Source organism: Oncorhynchus gorbuscha, linkage group LG08 (assembly GCF_021184085.1).
Source record: "Oncorhynchus gorbuscha isolate QuinsamMale2020 ecotype Even-year linkage group LG08, OgorEven_v1.0, whole genome shotgun sequence".
Taxonomy (NCBI): Eukaryota; Metazoa; Chordata; class Actinopteri; order Salmoniformes; family Salmonidae; genus Oncorhynchus; species Oncorhynchus gorbuscha.
The window spans coordinates 69,089,885-69,104,726 of record NC_060180.1 but is presented as its reverse complement, the minus strand read 5'-3'; the positions used below and the strand labels follow the sequence as shown (position 1 = coordinate 69,104,726).

Below are 14,842 nucleotides of genomic sequence, written 5' to 3'. Positions count from 1 at the left end.
TTGCAGGTCTCTCCATAGATGTTCGATCGGGTTCAAGTCCGGGCTCTGGCTGGGCCACTCAAGGATGTTCAGAAGTTTTTTTCCCAAAGCCACACCTGTGTTGTCTTGCCAATGTGCTTAGGGTCGTTTGCCTGTTGGAAGGTGAACCTTTGCCCCAGTCTGAGGTCCTGAGTGCTCTGGAGCAGGTTTTCAAGGTTCTTTCTGTACTTTGCACCGTTCATCTTTCCCTCAATACTGACTAGTCTTCTAGTCCCTGCTGCTGAAAAACACCCCCACAGCATGATGCTGCCGCCACCATGCTTCACCGTAGGAATGGTGCCAGGTTTCCTTCAGATGTGAAGCTTGGCGTTCAGGCCAAAGAGTTCAATCTTGGTTTCATCAGACCAGAGAATCTTGTTTGTCATGGTCTGAGAGTCCTTTAGGGGCCTTTTGGCAAACTCCAAGCTGGCTGTCATGTGCCTTTTACTGAGGAATGGCTTCCGTCTGGCCACTCTCCCTTAAAGGCCTGATTGGTGGAGTGCTGCAGAGATGGTTGTCCTTCTGGAAGGCTCATCCCATCTCCACAGAGGAACTCTGGAGCTCTGTCAGAGTGACCATCGGGTTCTTGTTCACCTCCCTGACCAAGGCCCTTCTCCCCCAATTGCTCAGTTTGGCCAGTTGGCCAGCTCTAGGCAGCGTCTTTGTGGTTCCAAGCTTCTTCCATTTAAGAATGATGGAGGCCACTGTCTTCTTGGTGACCTTCAATAACTGCAGAAATATTTTGGTACCCTTACCCAGATCTGTGCATCGATGCAATCCCGTCACAGAGCTCTACGGACAATTCCTTTGACCTAATTTCTTGTTTTTTGCTCTGACATGCACTGAGGTTGACGTTGAGACTGGTGTTTTGCTGGTACTATTTAATGAAGCTGCCAGTTGAGGACTTGTGAGGCGTCTGTTTCTCAAACTAGACACTCTAATGTACATGTCCCCTTGCTCAGTTGTGCACTGGGGCCTCCCATTCCTCTTTCTATTCTGTTTAGGTCCAGTTTGCGCTGTTCTGTGACGGGAGTAGTACACAGCGTTGTACGAGACCTTCAGTTTGTTGGCAATTTCTCGCATGGAATAGCCTTCATTCAAGAATAGACTGACGAGTTTCAGAAGAAAGGTCTTTGTTTCTGGCCATTTTGAGCCTGTAATTGAACCCACAAACGCTGATGCTCCAGATACTCAACTATTCTAAAGAAGGCCAGTTTTATTGCTTCTGTATTTAGAACAACAGTTTTCAGCTGTGCTAACATAAATGCAAAATAGTTTTCTAATGATCAATTAGCCATTTAAAATTATAAACTTGGATTAGCTAAAACAACGTGCCATTGGAACACAGGAGTGATGGTTGCTGATAATGGGCACCTGTACGCCTATGTAGATATTCAATAAAAAATCTGCCATTTACAGTCATTTACAACATTTACAATATCTACACTGTATTTATGATCAATTTGATGTTATTTTAATGGACAAAAAATGTGATTTTCTTTCAAAAACAAGGACAAGTTGGTGTGACCTCAAACTTTTGAATGGTGGTGTATGTAAATAAGATATTTCTGTTTTTATTTTTAATAAATTACCACACATTTCTAAAATCTGTTTTCGCTTTGTCATTATGGGGTATTGTGTGGAGTAGTTAGAGGAAAAATTATAATTTAATCAATTTTAGAAAATGGCTTTTACTTAATAAAATGCAGAAGAAGTCAGAAGAGTTAGTTTAGCCAACCCTTCTGGCTGTACGGTAGGAGTTAGTTTAGCCAACCCTTCTGAATGCAGAGTAGGAGTTAGTGTAACCAACACTTTTGAATGCATTGTAGGAGTTAGTTTAGCCAACCCTTCTGAATGCAGTGTAGGAGTTAGTTTAGCCAACCCTTCTGAATGCAGTGTAGGAGTTAGTTTAGCCAACCCTTCTGAATGCAGTGTAGGAGTTAGTTTAGCCAACCCTTCTGAATGCAGTGTAGGAGTTAGTTTAGCCAACCCTTCTGAATGCAGTGTAGGAGTTAGTTTAACCAACCCTTCTGAATGCGCTGTAGCATTTAGTTTAGCCAACCCTTCTGGCTGTACTGTAGGAGTTAGTTTAGCCAACCCTTCTGAATGCAGAGTAGGAGTTAGTTTAGCCAACCCTTCTGAATGCAGAGTAGGAGTTAGTGTAGCCAACCCTTCTGAATGCAGTGTAGGAGTTAGTTTAGCCAACCCTTCTGAATCAAGGCGGTGGCCCGTTCCTGTAGGTTCATGCTCTACAACATCCGCAGAGTACGACCCTGCCTCACACAGGAAGCGGTGCAGGTCCTAATCCAGGCACTTGTCATCTCCCGTCTGGATTACTGCAACTTGCTGTTGGCTGGGCTCCCTGCCTGTGCCATTAAACCCCTACAACTCATCCAGAACGCCGCAGCCCGTCTGGTGTTCAACCTTCCCAAGTTCTCTCACGTCACCCCGCTCCTCCGCTCTCTCCACTGGCTTCCAGTTGAAGCTCTTATCCGCTACAAGACCATGGTGCTTGCCTACGGAGCTGTGAGGGGAACGGCACCACAGTACCTCCAGGCTCTGATCAGGCCCTACACCCAAATAAGGGCACTGCGTTCATCCACCTCTGGCCTGCTCGCCTCCCTACCACTGAGGAAGTACAGTTCCCGCTCAGCCCAGTCAAAACTGTTCGCTGCTCTGGCCCCCCAATGGTGGAACAAACTCCCTCACGACGCCAGGACAGCGGAGTCAATCACCACCTTCCGGAGACACCTGAAACCCCACCTCTTTAAGGAATACCTAGGATAGGATAAAGTAATCCTTCTCACCCCCCTTAAAAGATTTAGATGCACTATTGTAAAGTGGCTGTTCCACTGGTTGTCATAAGGTGAATGCACCAATTTGTAAGTCGCTCTGGATAAGAGCGTCTGCTAAATGACTTAAATGTAAATGTAAATGAATGCAATGTAGGAGTTAGTTTAACCCTTCTGGCTGTAATGTAGGAGTTAGTTTAACCCTTCTGGCTGTAATGTAGGAGTTAGTTTAGCCAACACTTCTGAATGCAGAGTCGGAGTTAGTGTAGCCAACCCTTCTGAATGCAGTGTAGGAGTTTGTTTAACCCTTCTGGCTGTAATGTAGGAGTTAGTTGAACCCTTCTGACTGTACTGTAGGAGTTAGTTTAACCCTTCTGACTGTACTGTAGGAGTTAGTTTAACCCTTCTGACTGTACTGTAGGAGTTAGTTGAACCCTTCTGACTGTACTGTAGGAGTTAGTTTAACCCTTCTGACTGTACTGTAGGAGTTAGTTTAACCCTTCTGACTGTACTGTAGGAGTTAGTTTAAACCTTTTGACTGTACTGTAGGAGTTAGTTTAACCCTTCTGACTGTACTGTAGGAGTTAGTTTAACCCTTTTGACTGTACTGTAGGAGTTAGTTTAACCCTTCTGACTGTACTGTAGGAGTTAGTTTAACCCTTCTGACTGTACTGTAGGAGTTAGTTTAACCCTTTGACTGTACTGTAGGAGTTAGTTTAACCCTTCTGACTGTACTGTAGGAGTTAGTTTAACCCTTTTGACTGTACTGTAGGAGTTAGTTTAACCCTTCTGACTGTACTGTAGGAGTTAGTTTAACCCTTTTGACTGTACTGTAGGAGTTAGTTTAACCCTTTTGACTGTACTGTAGGAGTTAGTTTAACCCTTCTGACTACAGTTGCAAAATTCCCAGGTTTTCCAGAACTCATATTTGGAGGAATCTCAGATTTCCTTCTTATTCCATCGTTTCACCAGGAATTTCTCAACTAGTATTTCTGGAAAACCAGGGAATCTTGGGAATATTACCAGAATTTTTGCAACCCTAAATGTACTGTATGTACAGATGTAGGTTCTTAATTTGATCACACTATTGATGCAGGAGTGAATTTGATATTTAAAAAGGCTTCTAAGGTTTGTCATTTCCCCTTTAACATTTCAGGCTTGATTTGCCCCAACAAAACATTTATTTAAAAAGGCTTCTTTAACATTTCAGGCTTGATTTGCCCCAACAAAACATTTATCAATCTCTACAAAAAATGTCCAAGAATTATAATCCAAACAATAATGTACATGTCCTGTTACTGTGGGATTATTTAGCTTCTAATGAGAAACTGGTCAAATGACCATACTACTATGGGGACAGCCGCGACTGTCCCATGGGAGAACACTTTTTGGTTCCAGGTAAAACCCTGTACGTAGAACCCTTTCCACGAGGGTTCTACATGGATCCCAAAAGGGTTCTACCTGGAACCATCAAGGGTTTTTCAAAGGGTTTTCCTATGGGGACAGAACCCTTTTAGGTTACAGTAGTACCTTTTTTTCTAATTATTTATTGTATGGCATTATAATGTTAGTCACAAGGAGTTTGCTTGCTAGACTAGTGCACATACAATACAGGTCTGGGTAGGACCAGATGATAGTGTGATTCATGCTTCAGCATCCCTTCTCCCCGATAATCCTGGCTGGATAAGTGTGGTCTTCATAACTGTCTGGCCACACCATGAACAATAACTCTTCTTTCTCCTTTCTCTCTCTCCTCTATCTCACCCTTTGTCCTTCATAGTCCTGGTTGTACGTGTGGTCATAATACTGACATCACTATGGAAGAAAACGTACCTCTCTTCCCCCTCTCTATCATCTCTCCCTCCGTTGTCATCTCTCCCCTGTGGATGAGTGTGCTGCTTCTTTCTCCCCATTATCGCCCAGTATTCTCTTTTGTTCTGTAAATGTGTCTATGGCATTAGTAGAAAAGGTTATCTGTTGAGTCATTCTCCAGTGGACAAGGCCAGCCTGTCTAAACTTTAAACTTCCTTCAACGTGACCTTCTACTAGTGAAAGATCTATGGTGGCCTCAATGGCCCTTGGGGAATAGGGAGGTTGTATATATCACTGTACTGTATGGCCCTTGGGGAACAGGGTGGTTGTATATCACTGTACTGTATGGCCCCTTGGGGTACAGGGAGGTTGTATATCACTGTACTGTATGGCCCCTTGGGGTACAGGGAGGTTGTATATCACTGTACTGTATGGCCCCTTGGGGAACAGGGAGGTTGTATATCACTGTACTGTATGGCCCTTGGGGAACAGGGAGGTTGTATATATCACTGTACTGTATGGCCCTTGGGGTACAGGGAGGTTGTATATCACTGTACTGTATGGCCCTTGGGGAACAGGGAGGTTGTATATTACTATACTGTATGGCCCCTTGGGGAACAGGGAGGTTGTATATCACTGTACTGTATGGCCCCTTGGGGAACAGGGAGGTTGTATATTACTATACTGTATGGCCCTTGGGGAACAGGGAGGTTGTATATCACTGTACTGTATGGCCCTTGGGGAACAGGGAGGTTGTATATCAATATACTGTATGGCCCTTGGGGAACAGGGAGGTTGTATATCACTGTACTGTATGGCCCCTTGGGGAACAGGGAGGTTGTATATCACTATACTGTATGGCCCTTGGGGAACAGGGAGGTTGTATATCACTGTACTGTATGGCCCTTGGGGAACAGGGAGGTTGTATATCAATGAATAATATCTGTGAAAGTCAAATGTCCCTTAACCTGGTGACACTTATTGATGTGAGTGAGAATGCATGGGCTCAGAGGCAGATAGGACATACATGAACGGGACCGTGGGTACGAACAGGACCGTGGGTACAGAATGAAGGGGACCGTGGATACAGTATGAAGGGGACCGTGGATACAGTATGAAGGGGACCGTGGATACAGTATGAACGGGACCGTGGGTACAGTATGAAGGGGACCCTGGGTACAGTATGAAGGGGACCGTGGGTACAGTATGATGGGGACCGTGGGTACAGTATGAACGGGACCGTGGGTACAGTATGAAGGGGACCGTGGGTACAGTATGAACGGGACTGTGGGTATGAACGGGGCCGTGGGTACAGTATGAACGGGACTGTGGGTACAGTATGAACGGGGACCGTGGGTACAGTATGAACGGGACCGTGGATACAGTATGAACGGGACTGTGGGTATGAACGGGGCCGTGGGTACAGTATGAACGGGACTGTGGGTATGAACGGGGCCGTGGGTACAGTATGAACGGGACTGTGGGTATGAACGGGGCCGTGGGTATGAACGGGACCCTGGGTACAGTATGAACGGGACTGTGGGTACGAACAGGACCGTGGGTACAGTATGAACATACTGAGTGTGTGTATGAGTGTGGAAGCCCTACAGTGAGCAGCAGAGTGACCGACCAGTCTTCCGTCTCTCTTTACCTCCGAGGCAGTAGTTGTTGCCGGCGGAAACACCCCCATCACCGCGGCTTCTCGTCCAATCGGAGAGAGAGAGAGAGAGAACTGGGTCACACCACGGGCACGCCCTTCTGATTGGCTGGGAATGATGTCACATTCCCCTTGGATCATCATCCGCCAAACTCCAGAAGAGGAATTAAAGATTCTTGGAACCCTTTTAGTAAATCATTTTACTACAGGCCCCAACTGACATGAACGTCTCTACCCATGTAGCTGGAAATGCTCATGTATTTTCCTAACGGACCTCCTCATGTGTGATGTGCATGTTTATGGACTTTCCTTCATAATTGAACTGCAGAATAGTAGATTATTGGGGGTAGGTTGCACGTGGTGTGTTGTGCGTGTTTGCACTGAAACGTACACTCTGTGTGTGTGTGTGTGTGTGTGTGTGTGTGTGTGTGTGTGTGTGTGTGTGTGTGTGTGTGTGTGTGTGTGTGTGTGTGTGTGTGTGTGTGTGTGTGTGTGTGTGTGTGTGTGTGTGTGTGTGTGTGTTCATGCTGATAAGACACGGCAGAATCAAATAGAACGCTGTGGTTTAATATTGATGAAGATAAGAAGACGCTGTGGTTTAATATTGATGAAGATAAGAAGACGCTGTGGTTTAATATTGATGAAGATAAGACGAAGCTGTGGTTTAATATTGATGAAGATAAGACGAAGCTGTGGTTTAATATTGATGAAGATAAGACGATCCCTGCAGCTCAGCTGAATCTCAAATGGTTCCATCAGTAGAAGGCCTGGTACAGTAAGTGGTAATCTCATCACTGGCCTCAGTGAAATGAATACATTAAGGTGGTGTGTGTGTGTGTGTGTGTGTGTGTGTGTGTGTGTGTGTGTGTGTGTGTGTGTGTGTGTGTGTGTGTGTGTGTGTGTGTGTGTGTGTGTGTGTGTGTGTGTGTGTGTGTGTGTGTGTGTGTGTGTGTGTGTGCGTGTGTGGTTTGTGTGTGTGTGTGTGTGTGTGTATCTCTCTTTGTGTGTGTGTGTGTGTGTGTATCTCTCTTTGTGTGTGTTTGTGTGTGTGGTGTGTGTGGTGTGTGTAATGGAACACATGGTGAATTGGACATATGTGTGTAATAGTATGATAGACAGGATGATCATGATACTCTGTTTCCACGTTCTGCCAGAGGCTAATGTACACCCATCAGCTTGATGATAAGTAACGATTAGATCTAAGCACAGGCTAAATCCTAGAGGAAAACCTGGTTCAGTCTGCTTTCCACCAGACACTGGGAGACGAGTCCACCTTTCAGCGGGACAATAACCTAAAACACAAGGACAAATCTACACTGGAGTTGCTTACCAAGAAGACAGTGAATGTTCAAGAGTGGCCGAGTTCCAGTGTTGACTTCAATCTACTTGAAACCTGCAAATGGTTGTTGAGCAATGATTAACAACCCATTTGACAGAGCTTGAAGAATTTTTAAATAATAACAGGCAAATGTTGTACAATCCAGGTGTGGAAGGTTCTTAGAGATTTACCCAGAAACCCTCACAGCTGTAATCCCAGACAATGGTGATTCTAACATGTATTGACTCAGAGGGTGTGAATACTTAGTGAAATGAGAAATACATTTGCAAACATTTCTAAAAACACGTTTTCACTTTGTCATGAGTAGAAACATCTATTTAACCCATTTTGAATTCAGGCTGTAACACAACGATGTGTCAAGAGGTGTGAATACTTTCTGAAGGCTCTTTGTACTTTATCTGTGCTGCTCTTTTCTGCTTTAGCCACTGCTCTGGTCTAGTCTGCTCTGGTCTAGTATGGTCTGGTCTGGTCTAGTATGGTCTGGTCTAGTATGGTCTGGTCTGGTCTAGTATGGTCTGGTCTAGTATGGTCTGGTCTGGTCTAGTATGGTCTGGTCTAGTATGGTCTGGTCTAGTATGGTCTGGTCTAGTATGGTCTGGTCTGGTCTAGTATGGTCTGGTCTAGTATGGTCTGGTCTAGTATGGTCTGGTCTAGTATGGTCTGGTCTGGTCTGGTCTAGTATGGTCTAGTATGGTCTGGTCTAGTCTGCTCTGGTCTAGTATGGTCTGGTCTAGTATGGTCTGGTCTAGTATGGTCTGGTCTAGTATGGTCTGGTCTAGTATGGTCTAGTATGGTCTAGTATGGTCTGGTCTAGTATGGTCTGGTCTAGTATGGTCTGGTCTAGTCTGCTTTGGTCTAGTATGGTCTGGTCTAGTATGGTCTGGTCTGGTCTGGTATGGTCTGGTCTAGTATGGTATGGTCTAGTATGGTCTGGTCTAGTCTGCTCTGGTCTAGTATGGTCTGGTCTAGTATGGTATGGTCTAGTATGGTCTGGTCTAGTCTGCTCTGGTCTAGTATGGTCTGGTCTAGTATGGTCTGGTCCAGTATTGTCTGGTCTAGTATGGTCTGGTCTAGTATGGTCTGGTCTAGTCTGCTCTGGTCTAGTATGGTCTGGTCTAGTATGGTCTGGTCTGGTCTAGTATGGTATGGTCTAGTATGGTCTGGTCTAGTCTGCTCTGGTCTAGTATGGTCTGGTCTAGTATGGTCTGGTCTAGTATGGTCTGGTCTAGTATGGTCTGGTCTAGTATGGTCTGATCTGGTATGGTCTGGTCTAGTATGGTCTGGTCTAGTATGGTCTGGTCTAGTATGGTCTGGTCTAGTATGGTCTGGTCTAGTATGGTCTGATCTGGTATGGTCTGGTCTAGTATGGTCTGGTCTAGTATGGTCTGATCTGGTATGGTCTGGTCTAGTATGGTCTGATCTGGTATGGTCTGGTCTAGTCTGCTCTGGTCTAGTATGGTCTGGTCTAGTATGGTCTGGTCTAGTATGGTCTGGTCTAGTATGGTCTGGTCTAGTATGGTCTAGTATGGTCTGGTCTAGTATGGTCTGGTCTAGTATGGTCTGGTCTAGTATGGTCTGGTCTAGTATGGTCTAGTATGGTCTGGTCTAGTATGGTCTGGTCTAGTATGGTCTGGTCTAGTATGGTCTGGTCTAGTATGGTCTGGTCTAGTCTGCTCTGGTCTAGTATGGTCTGGTCTAGTATGGTCTGGTCTAGTATGGTCTGGTCTAGTCTGCTCTGGTCTAGTCTGCTCTGGTCTAGTATGGTCTGGTCTAGTCTGCTCTGGTCTAGTATGGTCTGGTCTAGTATGGTCTGGTCTAGTATGGTCTGGTCTAGTATGGTCTGCTCTGGTCTAGTATGGTCTGGTCTAGTATGGTCTGGTCTAGTATGGTCTGGTCTAGTATGGTCTGGTCTAGTATGGTCTAGTATGGTCTGGTCTAGTATGGTCTGGTCTAGTATGGTCTGGTCTAGTATGGTCTGGTCTAGTATGGTCTGGTCTAGTCTGGTCTGGTCTAGTATGGTCTGGTCTAGTATGGTCTGGTCTAGTCTGCTCTGGTCTAGTATGGTCTGGTATGGTCTGGTCTAGTCTGCTCTGGTCTAGTATGGTCTGGTCTAGTATGGTCTGGTCTAGTATGGTCTGGTCTAGTATGGTCTGGTCTAGTATGGTCTGATCTAGTATGGTCTGAGATCTAGTATGGTCTAGTATGGTCTGGTCTAGTATGGTCTGGTCTAGTATGGTCTGGTCTAGTATGGTCTGGTCTGGTCTGGTCTGGTCTAGTATGGTCTGGTCTAGTATGGTCTGGTCTAGTATGGTCTGGTCTGGTCTGGTCTAGTATGGTCTGGTCTAGTATGGTCTGGTCTAGTATGGTCTGGTCTAGTATGGTCTGGTCTAGTATGGTCTGGTCTGGTCTAGTATTGTCTGGTCTAGTATGGTCTGGTCTAGTATGGTCTGGTCTAGTATGGTCTGGTCTAGTATGGTCTGGTATGGTCTGGTCTAGTATGGTCTGGTCTAGTATAGTCTGGTCTAGTATGGTCTGATCTAGTATGGTCTGAGATCTAGTATGGTCTGAGATCTAGTATGGTCTGATCTGGTATGGTTTGGTCTAGTATGGTCTGGTCTAGTAATGGTCTGGTCTAGTATGGTCTGGTCTAGTATGGTCTGAGATCTAGTATGGTCTGGTCTGATCTGTTATGGTCTGGTCTAGTATGGTCTGGTCTAGTATGGTCTAGTATGGTCTGGTCTAGTATGGTCTGGTCTAGTATGGTCTGGTCTAGTATGGTCTGGTCTAGTATGGTCTGGTCTAGTATGGTCTGTTCTAGTATGGTCTGGTCTAGTATGGTCTGGTCTAGTATGGTCTAGTATGGTCTAGTATGGTCTGGTCCAGTATGGTCTGGTCTAGTATGGTCTAGTATGGTCTGGTCTAGTATGGTCTGGTCTAGTATGGTCTGGTCTGGTCTAGTATGGTCTAGTATGGTCTGGTCTAGTATGGTCTGTTCTAGTATGGTCTGGTCTAGTATGGTCTGGTCTAGTATGGTCTAGTATGGTCTAGTATCGTCTGGTCCAGTATGGTCTGGTCTAATATGGTCTGATCTGGTATGGTCTGGTCTAGTATGGTCTGATCTGGTATGGTCTGGTCTAGTATGGTCTGGTCTAGTATGGTCTGAGATCTAGTATGGTCTGGTCTGATCTGTTATGGTCTGGTCTAGTATGGTCTGGTCTAGTATGGTCTAGTATGGTCTGGTCTAGTATGGTCTGGTCTAGTATGGTCTGGTCTAGTATGGTCTGTTCTAGTATGGTCTGGTCTAGTATGGTCTGGTCTAGTATGGTCTAGTATGGTCTAGTATGGTCTGGTCCAGTATGGTCTGGTCTAATATGGTCTGATCTGGTATGGTCTGGTCTAGTATGGTCTGATCTGGTATGGTCTGGTCTAGTATGGTCTGGTCTAGTATGGTCTGATCTGGTATTGTCTGGTCTGGTATGGCGTGCTACATTCTACACTCAAAAAGCAAGTAATGTAAGGATTTTCAGTCTATAACTGTGAAATAAGAATGGCAGCTGCATGTCTGAGTCTGCTTCTTGCAGGTGTGTAACAACCGGTATAATTAGGGAATAATTGGGTGAACTCTTTGAAGAATTAAAGAATGCACACAGCTCTTTCCAGTATCACTTAGGTTGTCTTTGAATGCATTATGAATGAGGGATTAATTTAACATAATGAATGAGGGATTAATTTAACATAATGAATGAGGGATTAACTAAACGTATCGCATGAGGGATTAACAAAATGTAACGCGTGTGGGATTAACTAAATGTAACGCATGTGGGATTAACTAAATGTAACGCGTGTGGGATTAACAAAATGTAACACGTGTGGGATTAACTAAATGTAACGCGTGTGGGATTAACTAAATGTAACTCATGTGGGATTAACTAAATGTAACGCATGTGGGATTAACTAAATGTAACGCATGTGCGATTAACTAAATGTAACGCGTGTGGGATTAACTAAATGTAACGCGTGTGGGATTAACTAAATGTAACGCGTGTGGGATTAACTAAAAATTGAAGCATGCTCTTAATGCAAGACTAATGCTGTTGGTTGGTGACATTCTGCAAATCGGTTTCGACATTGATACAGCGTACCAGTTACATTGAAATAACGTGGAGACGACATCAAGTTACATTGAAATAACGTTACATTAAACTAACATAAAAACAACGGTGACTTTAGTGTACTAAATCTGCCCATGCCCCCACCGTCATTGCTGTTTTAAAGCCACACCCACTGTACCCAAAGCCACACCCACTGTACCCAAAGCCACACCCACTGGGTACAGTTCAGTGGTCCTTAAGATGAAATGGAAACGACATTGACTCAACCAGAGTATGCCCAGTGGGGTTACCAAGAAGGAATCTGTTTTGACACTGTGGGCGGAAAGGAGCCTCTAAAATCCTAAATTAAATGTCTCCCTTCGACTCAAATTACATTTTAATAATAATAATAATAATAATAATAATACATTTTATTTATACAGTGCTTTTTTACCCTGTCATTCGTCACACAGAACAAACCGTTTGAGATAGGAAACCAGGGTTGTGTTCATTAGGCACGAAACTGAAGAAAATTATCCAACCGGAGTGAAACAGGGAGGTATTTTCTGATCTTGTGCAATAGGAAAGACTAATTTTTCAGTGTTTTGCTACGGTGTGCCCTAATGAACATAGCCCAGACCTAAACACCCCCGCCCCATAAGTGCGAGCCCAGGGCGACAGAGGCAGCAGGGGGGAACTCCTTGCTGTCTGTAGAATATCAAATGTCCACTCTCCGTATGAGTTTGCTGCTGAGATAGATGTGTGTCCTAAGTGGCCCCCTATTCCCTATTTAGGACACTAAGTACTGCGCTACGTAGGGAATAAGGTGGCATTTGGGACACTGTCAGAGACCGTTGGAGCGATGGGATGGCTGTATTTCTCTTGACTGTGTGAGAGTAAATGGAGAGATAGAGATCTGCCACTGAGTGGAGGACAGAGCCTGCTGTGAGAGGTCTTTTATCGCTCTCTCTCTCTCCCTGTGATGAGAGGCCCCCTCTCACCGCCTTTGTGATGAGAGGCCCCCTCTCACTACCTCTGGGATAGTCACACCATCCATCTCTCTCCCGCTCTCTGTCTGTCTGTGATACCAGCACCATCCCTCTCAATCTCTATCGGTCTCGTTTGTGTCTCGCCATCTCTGCACTCTTAGAAACAAGGTGCTATCTAGCATCTTAAAGGGTTCTTCAGTTGTCCCCATAAGAGAACCCTTTGAAGAACCCTTTTTGGTTCCAGGTAGAACCTATTTGGGTTCCATGTAGAAACCTCTGTAGAAAGGGTTCTACATGGAACCCACATGGGTTCTACCTGGAACCAAAAAGGTTTCCACCTGTAACCAAAAAGGGTTCTCCTTTGGGAACAGCCGAAGAAGCCTTTTTTCTATGAGTGTGTGATACCAGCACCAATCCTCTCTATCGGTCTGTGTTTCTCTATCATCGTTATTCACCATTCATTCAGTATTATCTGTAATCAAGGTAGCAGTCACGGTAATGTAGAAGTGTTTAGAAACATATTCAGTTCTTACTTACAATTAAAAGTGACTCCAAAATGACACAGTGCATTACATTACATTACATTTAAGTCATTTAGCAGACGCTCTTATCCAGAGCGACTTACAAATTGGTGCATTCACCTTATGACATCCAGTGGAACAGTCACTTTACAACAGTGCATCTAAATCTTAGATGCACTATTCACTCTTCTCTGTGTCTCTCACAGTACATTATTTAACCATTGGTTTCATAAAATAATCTGAAACAACCAAAATACAGAGCAACTCGATCCAACAAATGTGTCACAAGTCTGATTTAGTCATTGCGAGCTGTGAAAATGGGAACAAATACTTACCTTTTGACTACTTTCGTTACTTTAATACACATAAGTGAATTTGTCTTAATACTTTTGCTCCCCTGGGGGGGGGGGGGTACTGTGTACGTAAAGTGCTGCAATTTCTAAACGGTTCACCCGATACGGATGAAAATACCCTCAAATTAAAGCTGGCGGTCTGCACTTTAACGTCATACGATGATCCCTCACAACAGAGGACAACACAGAAAATGTCTGATAAAACGGAGCAAAGTGGGGAAGTATTCGGGCCCCTTTGACTTTTTCCACATTTTGTGACGTTGCAAATGTAAAATGTGAAATGTCACATTTTCATAAGTATTCAGACACTTTACTCAGTACTTTGTTGAAGCACCTTTGGCAGTGATTACAGCCTCAAGTCTGCTTGGGTTTGACCCTACAAGCTTGGCACACCTGTATTTGGGGAGTTTCTCCCATTCTTCTCTGCCAAACCTTTCAAGCTCTGTCAGGTTGGATGGGGAGCTATTTTATTTTCAGGTCTCTCCAGAGATGTTCGATTGGGTTCAAGTCCGGACTCTGGCGGGGCCAGTCAAGGACATTCAGAGACTTGTCTCAAAGCCACTCCTGTGTTGTCTTGGCTGTGTGCTTAGGGTCATTGTCTTGTTGGAAAGTGAACCTTCACCCCCAGTCTGAGGATTCTGAGCGCTCTGGAGCAGGTTTTCATCAAGGATCTCTCTGTACTTTGCTCTGCTCATCTTTCCCTCAATCCTGACTAGTCTCCCAGTCCCTGCCACCAAAACACTTCCCCACAGCATGATGCTGCCACCACCATGCTTCACCGTGGGGATGGTGTCAGGTTTCCTCCAGACGTGATGATTGGCATTCAGGCCAAAGAGTTACATCTTGTTTTCATCAGACCAGAGAATTTTGTTTCTTATGGTCTGAGAGTCTTTAGGTGCCTTTTGGCAAACTCCATCTTGCTGGGTGCGTGCTACGCCACCGCTTAGATCACAAGTTAAGTATAACTATAAACAAATGTAAGACGTGTCAAATAAATTATATGCAGCTCAGGACTCCAGCTATGCATTTGGTTTGCTAAGAAGATCCCTTTTCCTTAAGCAGTTTTGTGCGTAAAAAAAGTTCCGTAATACCGTATATCCCAATATGATGCAGGAACGGTATGATGGTATGAAAATCTGAATACCACCCAATCTCTCTCTGTGTGTCTGTCTCTCTCTCTGTCTCTCTCTCTGTGTGTCTCTCTCTCTCTCTCTGTGTGTCTCTCTCTCTCTCTGTCTCTCTCTCTGTGTGTCTCTCTCTCTCTCTGTCT

General features: G+C 44.7%; 1 protein-coding gene across 2 annotated transcripts in view; it reads left to right on the top strand.

The window, feature by feature from the left end:
• Positions 1–14,842, top strand: part of LOC124041019 (low-density lipoprotein receptor-related protein 8-like) — a 194,351-nt gene that overhangs the window by 100,483 nt on the left and 79,026 nt on the right. The window lies entirely within an intron of this gene.